General features: G+C 35.7%; 1 long non-coding RNA gene across 2 annotated transcripts in view; it reads left to right on the forward strand.

Annotated features, from left to right (window-relative positions):
- Positions 1–7,611: 7,611 nt before the first annotated feature.
- The window catches only part of LOC103092767 (uncharacterized), a 124,435-nt gene continuing 110,756 nt past the window's right edge, over positions 7,612–21,290 (forward strand). For both annotated transcript variants that reach the window (XR_008916686.1, XR_008916685.1), the window contains exon 1: positions 7,612–8,467. This is a non-coding gene — a long non-coding RNA (uncharacterized LOC103092767). The remainder of the gene's footprint in view (positions 8,468–21,290) is intronic.

The raw sequence follows: 21,290 nt of genomic DNA on the forward strand, positions 1-21,290 counted from the left end.
CAGTTTATTTCCCTTCTGATTTTGGTTACATTGGTTTTGCTTGTACGGAAATTTTTTAATTTGATGTAGTCAAAATTATTTATTTCACATTTTGTGACTCTTTCTAAGTCTTGCTTGGTTTTAAAATTATTCCCTTGCCAAAGGTCTGACACATATACTATTCTGTGTTCACCTAATTTACTTATAGTTTCCTTCTTTATGTTCAGGTCATTCACCCATTCTGAGTTTATCTTGGTGTAGGATGTGAAGTGTTGATCTAAGCCTAATCTCTCCCACATTATCTTCTAATTTTCCCAGCAATTTTTATCAAATAGTGGATTTTTGTCCCAAAAACTATGGTCTTTAGATTTGTCATAGACTGTTTTGCTGAGGTCCCTTACCCCAAGTGTATACCATTGATCCTCCTTTCTGTCTCTTAGCCAGTACCAAATTGTTTTGATGACCACTGCTTTATAGTATAGTTTGAGATCTGGGATTGCAAGGCCTCCTTCCTTCGTATTTTTTTTCCATTATTTCCCTGGATATCCTTGATCTTTTGTTCTTCCAAATGAACTTTGCGATGTTTTTTTCTAATTCCGTAAAGAAGTTTTTTGGAAGTTCAATGGGTATGGCACTAAATAAATAGATAAGTTTGGGTAGGATGGTGATTTTTATTATGTTAGCTCATCCCACTCATGAGCAGTTAATGTTTTTCCAATTGCTCAGATCTAGTTTTTGTTGTGTGGAGAGTGTTTTGTAGTTGTGTTCATATAGTTCCTGTGTTTGTCTTGGCAGATAGATTCCTAAGTATTTTATATTGTCTAAGGTGATTTTGAATAGGACTTCTCTTTCTAATTCCTGCTGCTGAGATGTGTTGGAGATATATAGAAAAGCTGATGATTTATGTGGGTTTATTTTGTATCCTGCAACTTTGCTAAAGTTGTTGATTATTTCCACTAGCTTTTTAGTTGATTCTCTAGGATTTTTTAAGTAAACCATCATATCATCCAAAAAAGTGATAACTTGGTCTCCTAATTGCCAATTTTAATACCTTCAATTTCTTTTTCTTCTCTAATTGCTACTGCTAGTGTTTCTAGTACAATATTAAATAATAGAGGTGATAATGGGCATCCTTGTTTCACTCCTGATCTTATTGGGAATGCATCTAGTTTATCCCCATTGCAGATGATGTTTGCTGATGGTCTTAGCTATATACTGTTTATTATTTTTAGGAAAGACCCTTCTATTCCTATGCTTTCTAGTGTTTTTAATAGGAATGGGTGTTGTATTTTGTCAAAGGGCTTTTTCTATGTCTATTGAGATAATCATGTGATTTTTGTTGGTTTGCATGTTGATATGGTCAATTATGTGGATGGTTTTCCTAATATTGAACCATCCTTGCATTCCTGGTATAAATCCTACTTGATCATAGTGAATAACCCTCCTGATCACTTGCTGGAGTGTTTTTGCTAGTATCCTGTTTAAGATTTTTGCATCTATGTTAATTAGGGAGATTGGTCTGTAGTTTTCTTTCTTTTTTTTTGACCTGCCTGGCTTTGGAATCAGTACCATATTTGTATCATAAAAGGAATTTGGTAGAACTCTCTCTTTGCTTATTATGTCAAATAGTTTGTGTAGTATTGGGATTAGCTGTTCTTTGAATGTTTGATAGAATTCACTTGTGAATCCATCAGGCCCTGGGGATTTTTTTCTTAGGCAGTTCTTTGATGGCCTGTTGGATTTCTTTTTCTGATATAGGATTATTTAAGAATTCTATTTCTTCTTCTGTTAGTCTAGGCAATTTATATTTTTGTAAATATCCGTCCATATCACCTAGATTGGCATATTTATTGCCATATAATTGGGCAAAGTAGTTTTTAATGATTGCTTTAATTTCCTCTTCATTGGAGGTGAGGTCCCCCTTTTCATCTATAGTACTATTAATTTGCTTTTCTTCTTTCCTTTCTTTAATTAGATTGACCAGTACTTTGTCTATTTTGTTTGTTTTTTCAAGTACCAGCTTCTAGTCTTATTTATTATTTCAATAGTTCGATCACTTTTGATTTTATTAATTTCTTCCTTAATTTTTAGGATCTCTAATTTGGTTTTTTTCTGGGGGGTTTTAATTTGTTCGCTTTCAAGTTTTTTGATTTGCATGTCCAATTCATTGATCTCTGACCTCTCTAATTTGTTAATATATTCACTCAAGGATATGAATTTTCCTCTGAGTACTGCTTTGGCTGCATCCCATAAGGTTTGAAAGGATGTTTCACCATTGTCATTTTCTTTAATGAAATTATTAATTGTTTCTATGATTTGTTCTCTAACTAACCGATTTTGGAGTATCATATTACTTAATTTCTAATTGATTTTTAATTTGGCTCTCCATGTACCCTTACTGATCATTATTTTTATTGCCTTATGAACTGAAAAGCAATCTGGAAGCAATTTTTGACAATTGTTTTCTGACCTTTTAGGCTTCAGATTAGCTCTCTTCTTTGTTTTTCTCCAGCTCCCCAAGGTGATAAATAGTCTGATATAGGTATACCAGTATTTTCATTGCAATATATATTTCCATCTTGCACTTTCCATGATGGAAGACACATATCATAAATAAAATAAAAAACTTCATAAAGAAAATCAAGTAAAAGATGGCATGCTTTGATCTGCAATTGGACTCCAACAGTACCTTTTTTGACTATGCATACAATTTTTCATCATGAGTTCCTTGTGGTTATCTTGGAAGCTTTCTTTGCTGATAATGGTTTCATTCTTCACAGTTGATCATTGTATAATGTTTCTGTTACTGTATACAATGTTCCCCTGGTTCTGTTCACTTTACTTTGCATCAGTTCATATAAATCTTTCCAGGTTTTTCTGAATTCATCCTGTTCATCATTTCTCATAGCACACATACCACAATATGTTCAGCCATCGCCCAAGAGATGGACAGACAACTCCTCAGTTTTTAATTCTTTTCCACTACAAAAAGAGCTGCTATAAATATTTTGGTATAGATAGTGTTGTGGGAGAGTGAGTTTTGTAGTGGAAGAGTGAATGCTGGTTCTTGCCCAAAGAATATTATCTCAGGTTCATTCATTTTAAGGAATGAAAGTGTTTATTCAAGGTTGTTATAGATAGAGGAACCATGGTGATGGAAAAGTCAGAGCAATAGGCAAAAGCCAGAATGGAATGGTACCCCCTTCAGGGATTGGGGTTGCTAGATTTCATATTATGGGTCTGGGTATTGGCCTCCTTTCATCCTGAGAATTCTCCACCCTCTCTCAGATTATTCTTGGCATTCCAGGGGCAATCCAGGAGAAGGGGCAGGGAAGTAACTCAAAGACCCCTAATACACTTGGGTGATGTTCCCTCCCTTGTCCTATTTTTCAGACATTAAAGGTTGTTTGGGGTGCTTGAGTGTCCTTTCTCAGTCTCGAGCTCCATTGTTCCCCACCTCACTTTGGGCTTGGAATATCAAACAAATACCTCATCCACTGGGAGGAAGGGCACAGGAAAAACATAGTTTGTCTAATTTCTGCAAACAATAAGCATAAGATCTAAAAACACCATTAAAGAAAAAGGATTTCAAAGCATTTCTAAGTTTTAAAGCACCATTTTCTACTGCTAACCTACATCAGAAGGCCATTTCCCCTTATCTCTGGTCTCTTTGGGATACAGACCCAATAGTGGTATTTCTGGATCAAAGGGTATACATTGTTTTATGGTCCTTCAAGTGTGATTACATATTGCTCTCCAGAATTGTTTTATCGATTCACAGTTCCATTAACAGTGTATTAGTATCCCAATTTTCCCACATTCCCTCCAACATTTATCATTTTCCTTTTTGGTCATGTTAGCCAATTTGATAGGTATGAAGTAGTATCTCAGAGTTGTTTTAATTTGCATTTCTCTAATCAAGTGATTTGGAGCATTTTTTTCATATTATATAGATGGTTTTAATTTCTTCCTCTGAGAACTGCTTGTTCATATCCTTTGACCATTTTTCAATTGGGAATGCTTTGTATTCTTATGAATTTGACTCAGTTCTCTAAATATTTGAGAAACAAGGCCTTTGTATGAGATACTTGCTATTAAATATTTCCCGAAATTTGTTGTTTCCCCTATAATTTAGTCAAATTGGTTTCATTTGTACAAAAACTTAATTTAATATAATCAAAATTATCCATTTCATTTTTTATAATGTTCTTTATATCTTGTTTGGTCATAAATTCTTCCCTTATCCTTAAGTCTGATAGGTAAACTTTTCCATGTTCCCCTAATTTGTTTATAATGTCATCCTTTATTTCTAGACCAGGTATCCATTTTGAATTTATCCTAGTGTATGGAATAAGATATTGGTTTATGTCTAGTTTATGCCATATTGTTTTTGAGTTTTCCCAGCAGTTTTTGTCAAATAGTAAGTTCTTTCCCCCAAAACTTGGTTCTCTGAGTTTATTGAATGCTAAATTGTTATGGACATTAACTACCATGTGTTGATTACTTAATCTATTCCTTTAATTCTATTTCTTAGCCAATGCCAGATTATGTTGATGATTACCTCTTTATAGTATAGTTTGAAATATGATAGGATTCGGCCTTCTTCCTTCATTTTTTTCACTGATTCCCTTGATATTCTCGGTCTGTTGTTCTTCCATATGAATTTTGTTGTTATTTTTTTCTAGTTCTATGAAATAATTTTGGGGTAGTTTGATTGGCACAGAACTGAATAGGTAAATTAATTTAGGTAGGATTATCATTTTTATTATGTTGGCTCAGCCTATCCACAAACAATTAATGTTTTTTCCAATTGTTTAGATCTGATTTTATTTGCATGATGTGTGTTTTATAATTGAGTTCATATAGTTTCTGAGCTTGTTTTGATGAGGAGTGTAATTTTTAACAATTCTTATTACTTTCTTCTAGTCTTCATTTATTGTGCTGCTCAGTAGTGGAACTTTGCATTTTGCCTAGTGAGGTGGAAGAAGTTGAAAGATTTAAAAGTTAAGAACTTAAAAAAAAACTCAATTGGAGAATGAATGATCTTAAACAAACATTTACTGGGGCAGGTAGGTAGCTCAGTGGCTAAAGAGCCAGGTCTGGAGACTGGCGGACCTGGATTCAAATGTAACCTCAGACATGTCCTAGCTGTGTGACCCCGTACAAATTACCTAACTCCATTTATCTAGCCCTTACTACTCTTCTGACTTAAAGGAAATACTTAGTATTGATTCTAGGACAAAAGGTAAGGTTTAAAAAAAAAATAGTCCTCATCTAGTATAACATGAAAGGTTGAACTAGAAGACCTTTAAGATATCTTTCTGTTCCATCTATGATTCTAAGCCCTGTTCAGAATCATTAACAGAATATGCTTATATCTAGACGGAACCTTAGAGGTCCCCTAAACTAGCCCTTTCATGTTGCAAAGAGAAAAGTAAGTCCAGGAAAGGTTAAATAACTGACTCAGATCTCACAGATTATAAACTCATTGAGGACAAGGACTCTCTTGCCTTTTTTTATTTTAAATAATCCAACACTTAGCACAATGCCTAGCAATATTCAGTAAATGTTTTTTGACTGACACAGATGACTATAAGAACATTTTAATAATAGAACCAAAATTTGAACCCAAGTCCTCTAAATCCAAAAAATGCTTTTCATTAGATCATCCTATGGATTCCTTCCCCAGTCTACTCATAATTGAGAAATTATACTACAGCCTAAGACTGGGGAGTTATCTTTGTCCAAGTACTTATCTTTTAGACCACAGGAGCAAGGATTCCCAGTTCCAGGGTGTCAACCTGAAAAAGCACAAAACTACCAAAGGAGTTATAATAAGGGTCTTTAATAGAGGTAGGCAGATGAATCTGGAAAGGATTACAGAACCTCAGTCTGTAAACTTTCAATGAACTTGTAAGATTTAAATTAATATCAATAACTCCAAGTATTATATTTTATAAGATGTATTAGTAATCACTTTGTGTAATTAATTTCTGTACCCTTGAACTATGATTCCCAGCACCCCACTTTCCTGCCCATGTTACATGCTGACATAGGGAGGATATAAGTTTGGTATAGCCCCACCACTCTCTTTCTCTCTTCTTCTGGATCACAAGCTGCTGGAGGAGGCTTTTAAACAGGCAAGGAAAGCTTGGTCATATAGTCTCGTTTTGTTGGATAATTAGCTTTTTACTCCTTTACTTCTAGTTGATTATTAATAAACTATAAAACATAACATTTAGAATATTGGACATTAATTTAAATCCTACATTTATGGTGACCAGAAGTGGGGTTTAGAACCCTTAATTCTCTCTGAGTAAATTAGTCTGAAAAGAAACCCTGTTTCTCCCCTTCTTGCCCCCTCCCCCTCTCCAGGGAACTCTCTTCAGAGTTTTCTCAGTGCTGCTGACACTCCTGCTGCTAATTGCCTGGGTGGTCTTTGCAGAGCTACTGCTGCTGCTGCTGCCACCTGTAGCTGCTGTGAGCCTGCCACTCGTCTAGCTTGGAGTTCTTGTGAGCCACTTTCTGTGGGGCTGGTAAAGTGTAAACCCCTGTTTCTCTTACATTGCAAATAGCTGAGTGATTTAGAAGCCAGTTATTTCTTTTAGGCAACAATCAGCCTCTTAAAGGTTTTTTCCTGAGAGGATGCTTTTACCTTCTTAACTCCCCCCACCCCACATGGGTCTCAAGCCTGTCTTGGACCTGAAAGGCTTTCTAGACTAGTAACTGCCTACCCCCATTTTCCTCCCAGATCGATTTTAAACTAACCCAGGGGGGTTTCCATGCTCCTCATTGTGGGGGTGGAGACTGAGCAGTCATGTGGACCCTGGCATTTTTACCCCTGAGGGAGAGGAAGGAAGGTTACTTTTCCAAACAGGAAGTAGATTTTCAATTAATTTAATGAGTAGAATTGCAAGCATGGCCCAGTTTCCTGCCTATCTCAAACAACTCCCATTCTGGGAGAACATTACAGAGCTAGCACAGCTAAAAGTTTTGGAGTATCTTTTCTTACTACCATTCCTGGGTGCACTTGTCCTTGAAATTAGCTTCAGTAATCCTGAGATTCAGGGGGGGGAGATTCATCTCCCTATACCCCCTTGCCATTTTGGCCTATCCTGTCTCTGCAACACATCCAATATGGGATTCACCCACACTATATCCAGTGCAGGTATGGGGAACCCCAGATGTGTGACCAAAGGAATCTAGATGGATGATGATACTTGGGAGGAGAAGAAACCTTAAAGAATCTAGAGGTGATTTTTTAAGTCTTTCCATACTCCATTGTTAACTCATTCAGTTTTGTTCCCCTCCAAATAGTGAAGAAGTCTGTAATGCAGCTATTGGAGTTGAAGAAAAGAACTCTTGAATTCAATGCCTGTATCCTGTCACATATATTGTATTTGCTGAATTTTTGCTTTATGATTTAATTTTTTTAAGTTCACATATTGATCTAATCTAATATACTCTATTACACTGAATCATTTTCAGATACTGTGTTTTGGTCATTTAACTATATATTCTGTTACATTGTCTTTATTTGTGCCCTCTCCCTACACCTGAACTGAAGATAATACCATTGTAAAAGCCCATAGTCAAGTTGGGCAAACCTTTTCCATTACAAAATACAAGCCCTTATGGATACTGGATTTATCACCAGATTCATCAAGGTCACATGTTGCCTAAACGGCCTTTTGTGCCTTTTTGCCTTTGTTAATTGACACATAGATGATGAATGTTCTCCATCAAACTGATTACAACCTGTATCAATAACTTTTGCAAAAGTTATGAGCCCTTGTGATTTTAGAGATTTTGGTATTTCTTTGAATGTGCATTAACTGCTATACTACAGTTTTGCAAAGCCATTACTTGGTGAAAAATCATTTCCACTCACACTGTGAACCATGGCCAAGTTAAGAAGAAAATGGATGGTATTTTTGAGTGAGAAACCTTTATATTCTGCCTCTCCATGGCAAGCACAGTGTGTTGCTAAACACGAACTATGTATTTTTTATTCTTTCTTAAAATTTTTTTATTGTTCTTCCTTGTAAGTTCAATAGGGTATTTGAGTTTTCTTTCTTCTCTCATTTTTTTGCACTTGAACCACATTACCAATATTAATGGGTTTTTGATTTTGCACTAACATAATATAAGTTTATAATATCCATTATCCCTAATAGTAATACATACCCAAAAGCTTTAGACTATGGAAACCTGCCATTGATTGTTAAATATTATTAGACTTTGGTTAATGATTATGTCTGATTCCAGGAGAAGAGACCACAAAAGAGCCTTTATAGAATGCCAAGAAGCACAAGGTCAAAGGAGACCAACCAATCCTATTGGTATTAATGAGAATCTGTGCCAAGACCGAGAACTTGTTTGGTTGCAGTTGTTTGACATACATCAGAAGCAGGTCTTCCCCATGCCACATTCTGACAAGCACCTAAATTTGGCTATCATCTTGGCTCCCATATCCCTGAGAACAAAGGTAAAATAAGACAAGGGAATGCTATTTAGTATTTACTGCTAAAATGTGGTCCCTTTTCTATCTTTTATAAGTGTGTCAATTTTCTGTAGTCCTGGCTAATGATTGGGTAAGTGCATATTGCTGCAGTGGTCCTATAGGCTCATGAGACATAAATCACATTATTAGACCCTAATTCTAGGACATGTTATAGCCTTATTCTTGCTTACTAGGAATTTTTTTCCCTTTTTTTCTATTTGGTTTTCATTATTTTTTTACTTCCTTTTTTTACAATTGATTCATATAACTCAAAACTCAGCCATGAATCTCAGGGTGATCGATGTGTTTGTGAACACCCTTCTCAGGGGAGATCATATAACTGTCATAAAACTCTGGTTTTATAATTTTTTTTTCTTGTTCAAGAGTAATTTTAGGCTAAGAAACTTGCTACCTCCCTGAATCCAGAAAGTTTAGAGAAGGTGCCATGGAGATGCCTGCAGAAACTTCACACTGCACCAAAAGATCCAGAATGAACTTTGGGATGTAGTGAAATTTAACTGTGGGAGATTGAAACATATTTATTTTGAATGTTTAGATTAATAACTCATACCCTATACCAAGATGTGGTCAAAATGGGTAGATGATTTAAATGGAAAGTGTGATATTATAAGTAAATTTGGGAAACACAGAATAGTTTACCTGTCAGATCTATGGAGAAGGGAAGAATTTATGATGAAACAAGATACAGAGAACATTAAAAGATGGAAAATGAATAATTTTGATTATATTAAATTTAAAAGGTTTTATGCAAACAAAACAAATGCATCCAACATTAGATGGGAAACAACAAACTGGGGGGAAATTTTTATAAAAAAATTTCTCTAATAAAAATCTCATTTTTCAAATATATAAAGAACTAAGTCAAATTTATCAGAATGCAAATTTATCAGTCATTCCTTAGTTGACAAATGGTCAAAGATATAAATAGGCAGTTTTCATATAAAGAAATCAAAGCTATCAATAGTTATATGAAAAAAATGTTCTAAATGTCTTTTGATTAAAGAAATGCAAATTAAAACAATTCTGAAGTACCACACCTATCTGCTTGGCCAATATGACAGGAAAATGGTAAATGTTGTAGGGGGTATGGCAAAATTGGTACACTAATGCATTGCTAGTAGAGTTGTAAACTGATCCAACCATTCTGGAGGGTGATTTGGAATTATGCTCAAAGGACTATAAAACAATGTATGCCCTTTGGTCTAGTAATATCACTACTAGGTCTATATCCCAAAGAGATAAAAAAAAGGGGGGGAGGGGAAAGGACCTGCTTGTACAAAAATTTTTATAGTTTCTGCTTTTGTGGTGGCAAAAAATTAGAAACTAAAAGATGGCTCTCAATTGCATAATGCCTGGGCATATTGTAGTATATGATAGTGATGGAATACTATCATGCCGTAAGAAATAATGGACAGGTGATTTCAGTAAAAACTAGAAAGACCTACATGAACTGATGTAGAGTGAAATAAGCAGAACATGGAAAACATTGTACACAGTAACAGCAATATTATGGAAAAATCAAATGTGATAGATTTAGCTACTATCAGCAATACAATGATCCAGAACAATTCTGATGGAATTATGAAAAAGAATGCTATCCATTTCCAGAGAGAGAACTGTTGGAATAGGAATGCCTATGAAAGCATATGATTTTTCACTTTCTTATCTGGGTATATGTTTGGGGATTTTTGTTTTATAAAATTATTCTCTTACAAAAATGAATACTATGGAAATATGTTTTGTGTGATAATACATATATAACCCAGATTGAATTGTTTGCCAGCTCCTGGAGGGGGAGGAGAAGGGGGGAGGAAGGAAGGGAGACAATTTGGATGATATAACCTTGGAAAACTTATTACATGTAATTGGTAAATAAATTAATTAATTTAAAAATAAATCATAAAATGTGTTTGTCAGTGAATTGAGAGCAACAGAGGGAAAAAATGGAAAATAAATTAGAACTATGGAAGAAAGAATTTGAAAGAGAATCAGTGTCTTGGCATAAGGATTATAATACCCTACCCAAACAACAAACTCTCTGAAAATAAGAATGTACCAAATAAAAGCCAATGACTCTATGAGATAATAAAAAATATTGACACAAAATCAAAAGACTGAAAAATTAGAAGAAATAAGGTATCTCTTTGTAAACACAACTGACCTGGAAAATAGATCTAGCAGAATGCTACTTAAGAAGTATTGATCTGAACATCCTAAGCAAAAAAACAAAACAAAACAAAACAAAATAAAACAAAACCTCAGACATCATATTCAAGAACCCCAAAGAAAACTACCCAAAGTCTCAGAACCAGAAGGCAAAGTAGAAATAGAAAGAATCTTCTGGGCACTTTCTGAAACTCCTAAAATTAAAACTCATAGTCAAAATTCAGAGCTTCCACTACTCTGATTAGGACAAAAATTCTAGAGAATTTCAAAGGACTCATGATGGAAAATGCTATCTACCTCAGAGGGTGAACTGATGAACTCATAGTATATATAGATTGATTGAAGCGTACTTTCAATTTTTTCTTTATTTTTATTTTTTTTATATTTGTGTTTTCTCTTACAACATGGCTAATGTGGAAATATGAAAAAAAATCCAAAGCTTTCAAATAAAAGAAAAAAGAAAAAAGTACCCAAAACAGCCAGAAATAAAGAATTTATGTGCTGAGGAACCACAGTCAGAATTACATATAATTTAGCAGGTACTACTATAAAGGAGCAGAGAACTTGGAATATTATATTCCACAAAGCAAAAGATGTGTATTTACAGCCAAGAATAACTTGCCCAGCAAAACTTATTATATTGCTACAGGGAGGAAAAAGGATCTTTGATGAAATAGAGGGACAACCAATCATTCCTAATAAAAAGGCCAACTGAATAGAAACTTTGAAGTGTACCCAAGAGAGCTAAGACAAATATAAAAAAATAAATACAACTGAATCATGATAAAGGACCAAAAAAAAAAATCAACTGCTTTTATTCTAATCTAGAGAGATTATACATGTGTCCCTCAGAACTGTGAATCTTAAAATTTCTCAGACTTGTGAATGTTAAAGATTCTCAGACTCTACTTAGAACATTTGGTTAAGACCATTCCCCATTTTAAACAATGAAGGTACTTGATCAGGAATGTGAGAACTCTAACCTTACTCCACCCATACTTAAGCATACTTTAGGGGAAGATAAAGTTGTAAACTCCTTATTGAACAATGAAAAAGTACTTAACTCATACTTATAGTGAGGCAAAAGCCCTTAAGCTAAGTCTATTTTTAGATCTAATACAAAAAGGTGCTAAGTACCTATAAAAGGTCAAATTAATCACTAAAAGGTCAGGCAACTTGCAAACTTGCAAGGGACAAGCTTAACAAAAGATGGTGAGAAGTTTTGGTCTACCCAGAGAAGTTGAGAACTAAAGAAGGAGTGAATTAAGAATGGTCACTCCTGTGAAAACATCTACTGTGATTGGTAGGTGTGAATTAAGAATGGTCACTCCTGTGAAAACGTCTACTGTGATTGGTAGATGTGAAAACTTAGGGGAGGTGACATAGGAGAAAATTCTCTTTAAAAGGAGGCCAGAAGGCCTCTGAAGGGATTCAGCCTTGGAAGCTGAAGTGGAGCTTCCTGAGCTAAACTGGAGGGTCTCTCTGAACACTAGAGTTTTGCTTGGAATGATCTTGTGTTGAGTGATTAAAGACTGACTGGTCTCTCTTAAGGCTTAAAGCCTAGGCTGGCCTAGGCTTTTTCCTACTATTCCCTCTTACTCTGTGTATCTCCCTTTTCATTAATTTATTAATTTGTATTAATTAAAATCTCCAGAAAACCCAGCTGACTTGAATATTTCATATTTGGGAATTTTTCCCATGGCGACCACTTTATTTTTAATATAAATCAAGACACAAAAAATTATCTTTACAGTTTTGGAAATTCAAAGTCTTGAAACCATATTTTTTCGGTCACAGTTTATGCCAACCAACCACTCTTTTAACTGTAACAGAACCCTATCATCATAGATGAAGTCCATAGAGGGAATCTAATTAGAAGAAGGTCTAAGAGTGATTATGATATGTCTTAAGGATCTTATAAAAACAAAAGGGAAGTGTAGATGAATATCATGGGGTGGGCAATAGAAGGGAAAGGCAGATTAAGGGAAATTATCTCAAGTAATCATGGTATACAAGTACATATTTTTGCAAGCAAGGAGAAGGGTTATTTGGGGAATGGGTGACACTTAAACCTCATTCTCATCTGATCTGTTCAAAAGAGGGAAGAATAGACACATAGAGTTGGGTACAGAAATATATTTCATTGAACAGGGAATTAAGAGGGAAAGAAACAAAAAGGGGCGGGGGGGGGGGATTGGAGAGAAGGTAGATTAAGAGAGCAATTAGTCCTGAGCAAAACAAATTCTGAGAATGTACAAAAATATTTATAGCTTCTTTTTAAGGTTGCTAAAAGTGGGAAAGGAGGGGAAACCCCATAAATTGGGGAATAGCTGAACAAATTATGATATATAGATGATGGAATATCATTGTTCCATAAGAAATTATAAAAGGGATTGCTCCAGAGAAATCTAGAAAGATTTGTATGAACTGATACAGAGTGAAGTGGATAGAACCAGATGAACAATTGATATAATGACCATAATATAGTAAAGACAAACAACTTTGAAAGAATAAGGAACTTAATCAATATAATGACCAACCATGATTCCAGAGAACTAATGATGCAATATACTATGTACCTCCTAATAGACAGATTATAGAATGATGTGTATATTTATTTGGACACGGCCAATAAGGAAATTTGTTTTGCTAATCTAAAGATATTTGTAAATGGGCATTTGTTTTTCTGTTGTTTTTCATTGGTAGGGGTTGGAGGTTGGGAAGATAGATTTTTTTTGCTGACTGAAAAAAATTTTTTTTTCAAAAAATAGAAAAACTCACCATTTAATGCTACAAAATCATTCATGCTGTTTTTATTTAAAGTTTTTTTCAAGTCAAGGAAACAAGCATTTTTTTTTTTTGAAAAAAAAAATTTTAGTCAATTTAGAACATTATTCCTTGGTTACAAGAATCATATTCTTTCCCTCTCCCTTTCCCCTCCCCTCCCCCTTCCTGAAGCAGACACACAATTCCACTGGGTTTTACATGTGTCCTTGATCAGAACCTATTTCCATGTTGTTGGTGTTTGCACTAGGATGATCGTTTTAGAGTCTATATCCCCAATCATATCCCCCTTGACCCATGTAGTCAAGCAGTTGTTTTTCTTCTGTATTTCTGCTCCCACAGTTTTTCCTCTGAATGTGGATAGTGTTCTTTCTCATAAATCCCTCAGAGTTGTTCTTGATCACTGTATTGCCACTAATGGAGAAGTCCATTACATTTGTTTGTACCACAGTGTATCAGTCTCTGTGTACAATGTTCTCCTGGTTCTGCTCCTTTCACTCTGCATCAATTCCTAGAAGTTGTTCTAGTTCACATGGAATTCCTCCAGTTCACTATTTCTTTGAGCACAATAGTATTCCATCACCAACATATACCACAATTTATTCAGCCATTCCCCAATTGAAGGGCATCCCCTCATTTTCCAATTTTTTTGCCACCACAAAGAACTGAGCCTTGAATATTCTTGCACAGGTCTTTTCCCTTGTTATCTCTTTGGGGTATAAACTCAGCAGAGCTATTGCTGGATCAAAGGACAGAAAGTCTTTTAGCGCCCTTTGGGCATAGTTCCAAATTGCCCTCCAGAATGGTTGGATCAATTCACAACTCCACCAGCAATGCATGAATGTCCCAACTTTGCCACATCCCCTCCAACATTCATTACTTTCCTTTGCTGTCATGTTAGCCAGTCTGCTAGGTATGAGGTGATGCTTCAGAGTTGAAACAAGCATTTATTGCTAATTTATGTGCCAAACCTTGTTCTAAGCATGATTGATATAAACAAAAGCAAAAAAACAATGCCTAAGTCATTACGGACTCATAGTTTTGTCAACATGGAAATCTAGAGATCTGCAGTTTATTTAATTTGAGTGTAGAAACCCCAGGTTTTGACCTTGTCACAAGAGAGGTTTCCCCCTGAGGGAAGGTCCCTCTTCACCAGACAGTGAACTTCCTGGTAGTTTGGGGGGGGGAACAGCTAATCCCATCCAATATTGAGTATCCCTTTTGTCCCAATGGTTTCTCCCCCTAGGCTAAGGTCCATGACCAATGATACCCAGCCCTAGGCTGAGTCTTTCCCTTTTGTGTCCATTGTAGGGCCCCAGCCCCTCACTATTATTCCTGTCTGGAACTCTTCATTTTCCTTTCTTACCATTGTAAAGTCAATCAACTGTCCCTCTAATCCTAAACCCCCCAGGTCATCTAGAGTGGTATATAGGTTCCCCAAGTTCTTTTGTTCCTTGGAGTCCATCCTGAGTTGGTGGCACTCCCAGGGGCTGGTGACCAGGGTGTCTTGACTCTGTGCTGTCTTGGAAAGCAGCTCTGTTGTCGTATTATTAGCACTAACCCCTTTTCCCTTGATTAAAGAGTGATTTTTGACTATTTAATAGTTCTGTGTTTTTTCTAGTTGACAGTTTCATGGGAGAGAAAATATGCAAATAACCTTAAACAAAAAAAAAGGAAAGAAATCTACTGGATAAATTGGAGATATTCTGTAGCATTAAGGAGGGAAGGGGGCAGTCATGAAAGGTGAGATTTTAGCTGAAACTTAAAGGAAGACAGGGAACCTCTGAAGAGGGAGAGCATTTTAGCCAATGAAAATTCATGGAAAGAGATAAGAGTATTGTGTTTCAAAAACAAGGCCAGAGTCATTGAATTGCAAAGTCCTTGAAGGGGAATAGGGTGTAAGGAAACTGGAAAAGCAGGAAGAGACCTGGTTATGGAGGACTTTAAAAGCTACACTGGGTTTTATAGTTTACCTTGGAAGGAATAGGCCACACCTGGAGTTTTTAGAATGGTGGGTGTGGAGAAAAGTGTTGTCAGATATTTGCTTTAGAGAGGTCAGTTTGAAAACTGAGTGGAGGATGGGTAAGAGTTTACATTTGGATGGACATTTCAGAATAGAATATCTCAATTCCTTCTTGACCACTCCCCTCAAGAACTAAAAAGATTGATAGAAACAGTTAGGTAGTACAGTGGACAGAGTCCTGGGTTTAGAGTCAGGAAGATCTGAATTTTAATCTACCCTCTAATATTTACTAGCTAAGTGACCCTAATCATTTTGCTTAACCTCCATTTCTTCAACTGTAAAAAATAGGGATAAAAATTGTACCTACCTCCTAGAGTTGTGGTGAGAATCAACTGAGATGTTGTAAAGCTTTTTGCACAGTGCTTGGCACAAAGTAGGCATTTAAGAAATGTTTGTTTTCTTTCTGTGACCAATAATTTGTGTGTCATGGGACCAATCACATGGAAATGGGACAATGAGGAGGCTATGACTTTATCTGGGTTAGAGATAAATTAAGATGACTTTTGTCTTTGACCTAACCTACCTCTCTCAGTTGGGGATGCAGAGCACCTGAAAAGGGACTTTTAGACCACAATAATATTGTTTCTTAACATATCCAGGGAAGTTGAAAAGGAGGTTATTGATATGTTTTACACATCCAGAACTGTGAAACTCTCTTGTTTCTTTTCTTCAACATTCTCTCTGATCAGAAACCCCTATCCTTTTATCTCTCCCTTTGCCTTATTCCTAAATCTATATTAGTCATTTTTACTGGTCTCTATCCCTCTACCTCTCCTTCTCCTCCTATTCCTCTTCCTTCACCTTCTTCTTCCCCTTACCTTCTGTCTTAGTATCAATTCTAAGAGAGAACAATGGCAAAGGCTAGGTAATTGGGAACAAGTGACTTGCCCAGGGTCACAGAGCTAACAAGTGTCTGAGGTCAGATTTGAACTGAGGTCCTCCTTACTCCTTACTAGATGGTTCCATTCCCTGTGCCACCTAGCTGCCATTCTTCCCTGTTCTTCTAGTCCACCCCTGCTTTGACCTTGCTTTCCTCCATTCAAGGTCTTGATCCAGAGTTAATCAGTTCAACCATACCCTGTCCTCTGTCCATAAACCCCTGGTTTCTTTGCCCTGTAGCCACTTTAGCCTTGGGTGTACTACAAAGAACACTAGATTTAGAATGAAAAGACCTAGGTTTGAATCTGCTCTGTTTGGGAAAGTCACTTAACGTCTTTGGCCTCAGTTTCCTTCTCTATAAAATGATAATGGTTGGACTAGATGTACTTTAAGACCATTTTCAGCTTTAAATATATGGTCCATTTAATCCTATGAACCCTATGTTACCCCCACAAACCATCTTCTTTGGAAGTCTTTCCACACTGATGAACATGACTAAAGAAAATCAGTTGTGCCATCTTAACTCACTAAAGATGAGCATTATTGGATCTCATCTGGGGCCTCCTAGATACATATAAATCCTCTTAATTTTCTTTTATCAACTAAATATTGTACTCCCACTGGAGCAATTCTAAACCTTCTTTCTCCTCAAGCCCTCTTCCTACTCAATCTCTACTAAGGATCCTCTCTCCTACTTTACTAAGAAAAAAGGTAATGCCTTTCATCTTGATCTCCCTCTTCTTCCCTTCTCTATACCTCACCATTTTTGTTCCACCACCCTCTCCTCTTTTGTTCCAATCTCTGAAGTAGTGACCTTTCTCTTTGCCGAAACTGTATTTTTAGAAAACAGCAATTTAATTAGTGGCCCATGGGTTGACTCCAATCTACCTTTCCAAATATTTTACAGTACTTCAGGATCATAATGAAACATGGCAGTCCTACTCCATAGCCTACTTTTATGTCTTCCTGATCTGATATTCTCTATTTTTGCTGATCAATCCCACCATATGCTAGCTACCTTTGGCCCTCCCCCCTCTCAGCAGACTTCCCATCCATCTTCAGAGTCCTTGCCTTCTGATGTAGCTGCCATGACCCAATTATACATTTTCCAGGAATATGGAGTCCTGAAAAATTTCTCCCAGTAACTGATGCTCCTTGAGTTTCAATCATTATGGAAACAACCCAAATTCATTAGAAAACAATAATACAATATGTCTGAAATATATTTATATTTACTCCTGAGTACATGTTGCCCCTTTCCTGACTCACCTCCCTCAGTGATTTTTGAGAATAGGGACTATTTTTTTTTTACTTTGTATCTGACAATCTACCTCAGTGCTTTGCTTATAGTAGACATTTGATCAATATTTGTAGAATTCATTGCTTTTGCAGTGCTTTGCCTTTGGTATGCACTTAGAAATGGGTTGTTAAAAGAATGAAGGGAAGACATTCATTATTGGTCTTGCCAAAAGTCCAGATTCTACAAAATAAGCAAAATGCTAATTACACAACTTAGGATATGCCTCATTCACAAAAGTTAAAAGAAAATGATTCTGTTTTGTAGAGCTGGTGGTGATTTAAAGAAGATGAAGAAAAAAGCAGAAATAAGAGAAAAATTGACAAGTTGGTACTGGATGGAATATCCTAGAAAGGAAGAAAGGGTAGGAAGAATGGAAGGAAATAAGCTTTTATTAATCTTCCATCTAGATGCCAGATACAGCTCTAAGTGCTTTACAAATACTGTATTATCTCAGTTGGTACTCAGAACATATTCCCTTGACATATTCCCATTAGTATTATTATTCCCATTTATAGTTGAGGAAACCAAGACAGTGACTTGTCCAGAATCACACAGCTATGAAATGTCTGAGACTGGATTTAAACTCAGGCCTTCCAGACTCCATGGTCAGCACTCTATTCATTGAACCACCTAGTTGTGTCATATATAGGTATTTCTAGCTATAGTTATCTCTTAGATACTAATATGACATTATATATTATATAAATATATATACATCTACGTATGTGCTTTCAGTGGTTTAAGGCAATTTCTATTCTTTGGTAATGGTGGTATTCCTGACCTAAATACTTTCTGTGACTTCCAGAAAATAATTCAGCCTCTCTGAGGCTCACTTTCCTCATCTCCTCATGGTCACTCATCTATTAAGTATGGTAGTTGGGATGCAAACCCAATTCTCCCCTAACTCCAAATCTAATATTCTTTCCATTATGGGATGCTGCCTCTTACATTTGGATCACAAAATACAACTTGCAGTTTAGGTAAATCACAGATGTATAGTTTCATTAACTCTCTCTAACTTGACAGAATATAATACACTAAATTAATGCATTATAACAGTCCCGTTTCTTATTTTACTTTTCTTTATCTTCCTAAATGAATCTAGAACTATTTCAGCTCCTTTGTTACTTGAGGAAATAAGGTCCTCCTAGAGCTGTTGAAATTCCAAAAATTCCAGGAGGAAAATTTTCTACTTGTTGTCCTCTAAACTCTGGTTTGGCACTTTCTCAGGTGCTTCCCAGAAACAGAAATATTCCTAAATCTTGCTTTCTGTTTCCTGGAATATAGCCCAGAATAAATAAAAGAAAATTTTCTGCCTTCTCTTACCTAGTCTCTTTTTCTTTCCTTAGATTTTTTATACTTTATCTTTAAAAAAAAAGTTTATTCTTCACATCTTTGCTTTTTATCCTTTTCTTTTCCCAGTTCCTAAAAGATTCTTTTGAAAAGTCTCTATATCTGGATCTTCCAATTCCCCATCCTTGGTTATCATACCCTGATTGAGCATCCTGATGACCCATAGTCTTCTAGTGTAAAGATTAGCACAAAGATTATACTTACATAGACATTAAGCAATGAACATAAATTGAAGTTGCTTAATTAAATTATTCTTTACATTATACAATCTTGAGTAAATCATTAATCTTCTTTCAGTACCCCAGGCAACTTTAAGACTTTTTTTTTTTTACAGAGCAGTTATTAATCTATATTTGTAGATGGAGTTTCTTCATTTGGAGCTCCTTTTATCTAGAAAATCACATATCTATTCCAAAAATGTTATTGATAGCTTTCATGTTTATATCACATTTATTTCTAAATATACCTCCCCCCTATGCTCTACCCAGCAAGCCATTCCTTATAACAAAGGTCTTAAAAGAAAAAGGAAAAACAAAGCAAGGTATCAAAACAAAATCCCAAAGTCTAACAATATAAGCTATATTCCAGTTTTCAAAATTAGATAAGTGATTTTCTTTTTTTTATTTTTCAATATGAATGAATAAGGCAGTTATTAAATGCTTAAGATGTGCAAAGTGCTAGGCATTGATTGTGAGAATTTATTTTTCATAAACTGTATTAATTCTTATATCCAGGCCTTGTATATCCCAGTGGAATTGCTTGTCAGCTCCAGGAGGGGAGACAGAAGGGGGGAGAGGATCATAAAGCATGTAACCATGGAAAAAAAATTCTAAAAATAAATAAATAAATAAATAAATAAATATCCAGGCCTTAGAGTAGAAAAGTCAAATTCCTGTATATTGGAGAGAATTACTGTGTATTCATGTCTAGGGTTTGTGTCAGAGATTCTACCCAGCCTGCTGCTTTTTTTTATTTCCTTTATTCTTGAGAATCCTCAGGAATGTGTCCCTTTCACCAATTCTGACTAACAGGAAGGTTTTACAATTAATTCTGGTGTATGTGACAATCACTTGTCCACCTGAAGGGATGGGGAAGGGTAGATATATTTGAATCCAGGACCTCCTGTTTCTAGGCCTGATTCTCAATCCACTGAGCCACCTAACTACTATTTATGCACCAGAACTTTCTGTGCTATTCTGGCAAATGCAGTTCTCTTGCCTAAATGGTGTAGTGACTGGAGAGCTATCTTCAGAGTCAGAAAGACCTAGTACCAGGTCCTCCCTCTGCCATACCCTCTCTGAAGGATCCTGGGAAAATTGCTTAACCAATCAGTGCTCTCAGGAAACTTTTGAAGACTATTTGAAGAAGTTTGGGTACCGACTACTTGTAGGAACAAAAAGTATGTTCAGGATTGTTTTGATACCAGTATTTATAAAAAAGGAGGGAGGGAGATAGATTTCTGTTTTAAAGCAGTTCATGTATGTTACATGTAACAGACATGATAAATATTTGTTTATAGTCTGTTCTGATAAACCATGAATTTAAGTGAAAAAACAACAAAGGAAATAGGTATATTTGAGATTCTGAGATTAAAGTTAGTCTTAAAATGTTAATAAAATATGTGAAGTATCCTCAAAAAGAGAAGTGTTATTGTGCCTTGAAGCGTAGAGGAAGACCTTGAATTCCCTATTCTGGATGACAATAACCATAACTATTTACCTAGGTGTTACCATCTGAATCAGATCTGGCCTCTTTTTAGTGTAATAGTAAAAGAGATTTAGACCTGGAAGGGAATCTAGAACAGCATGTTAATTTTTTGGATGAGGCCACATAAGTATAACAATTATATACAAGTACACAACCATAATTCAAACCCCACTCCTCTGATTTCCAAACCTTGTATGTGGCAGGACAGTTGTTGATCTGCTTTGGTAGAGGGAGTTTCTTCACAGAGATCCCCCTACACTGATGAAATAAATCCCAGGTGGACCAAAAAAAAGGAAAATTACTTACTCAGAAAAAAATGGAAACAAGTCTCCCTGAACTGTAAGAAAATGCTTCTTAAAGCCCTAGTTTAGTAATTTGAACATTCATTTAATTATATCCAAGTTTAATAATAATTTTTTTAAACAAATGTTGGGGGTTAACAATTTTTTCATGGTTTTTGTGATGTTTATAATTGCTTTGGAACTTCAGGATCTATCTGAGAAAGTAGTGACCAATTCTTAGAAATATCTTTGCAGTGTTTCTGACCACAAGAAAAGGTCAGCATGCCCAGTACA

Source organism: Monodelphis domestica, chromosome 2 (genome assembly GCF_027887165.1).
Source record: "Monodelphis domestica isolate mMonDom1 chromosome 2, mMonDom1.pri, whole genome shotgun sequence".
Classification (NCBI taxonomy): Eukaryota; Metazoa; Chordata; class Mammalia; order Didelphimorphia; family Didelphidae; genus Monodelphis; species Monodelphis domestica.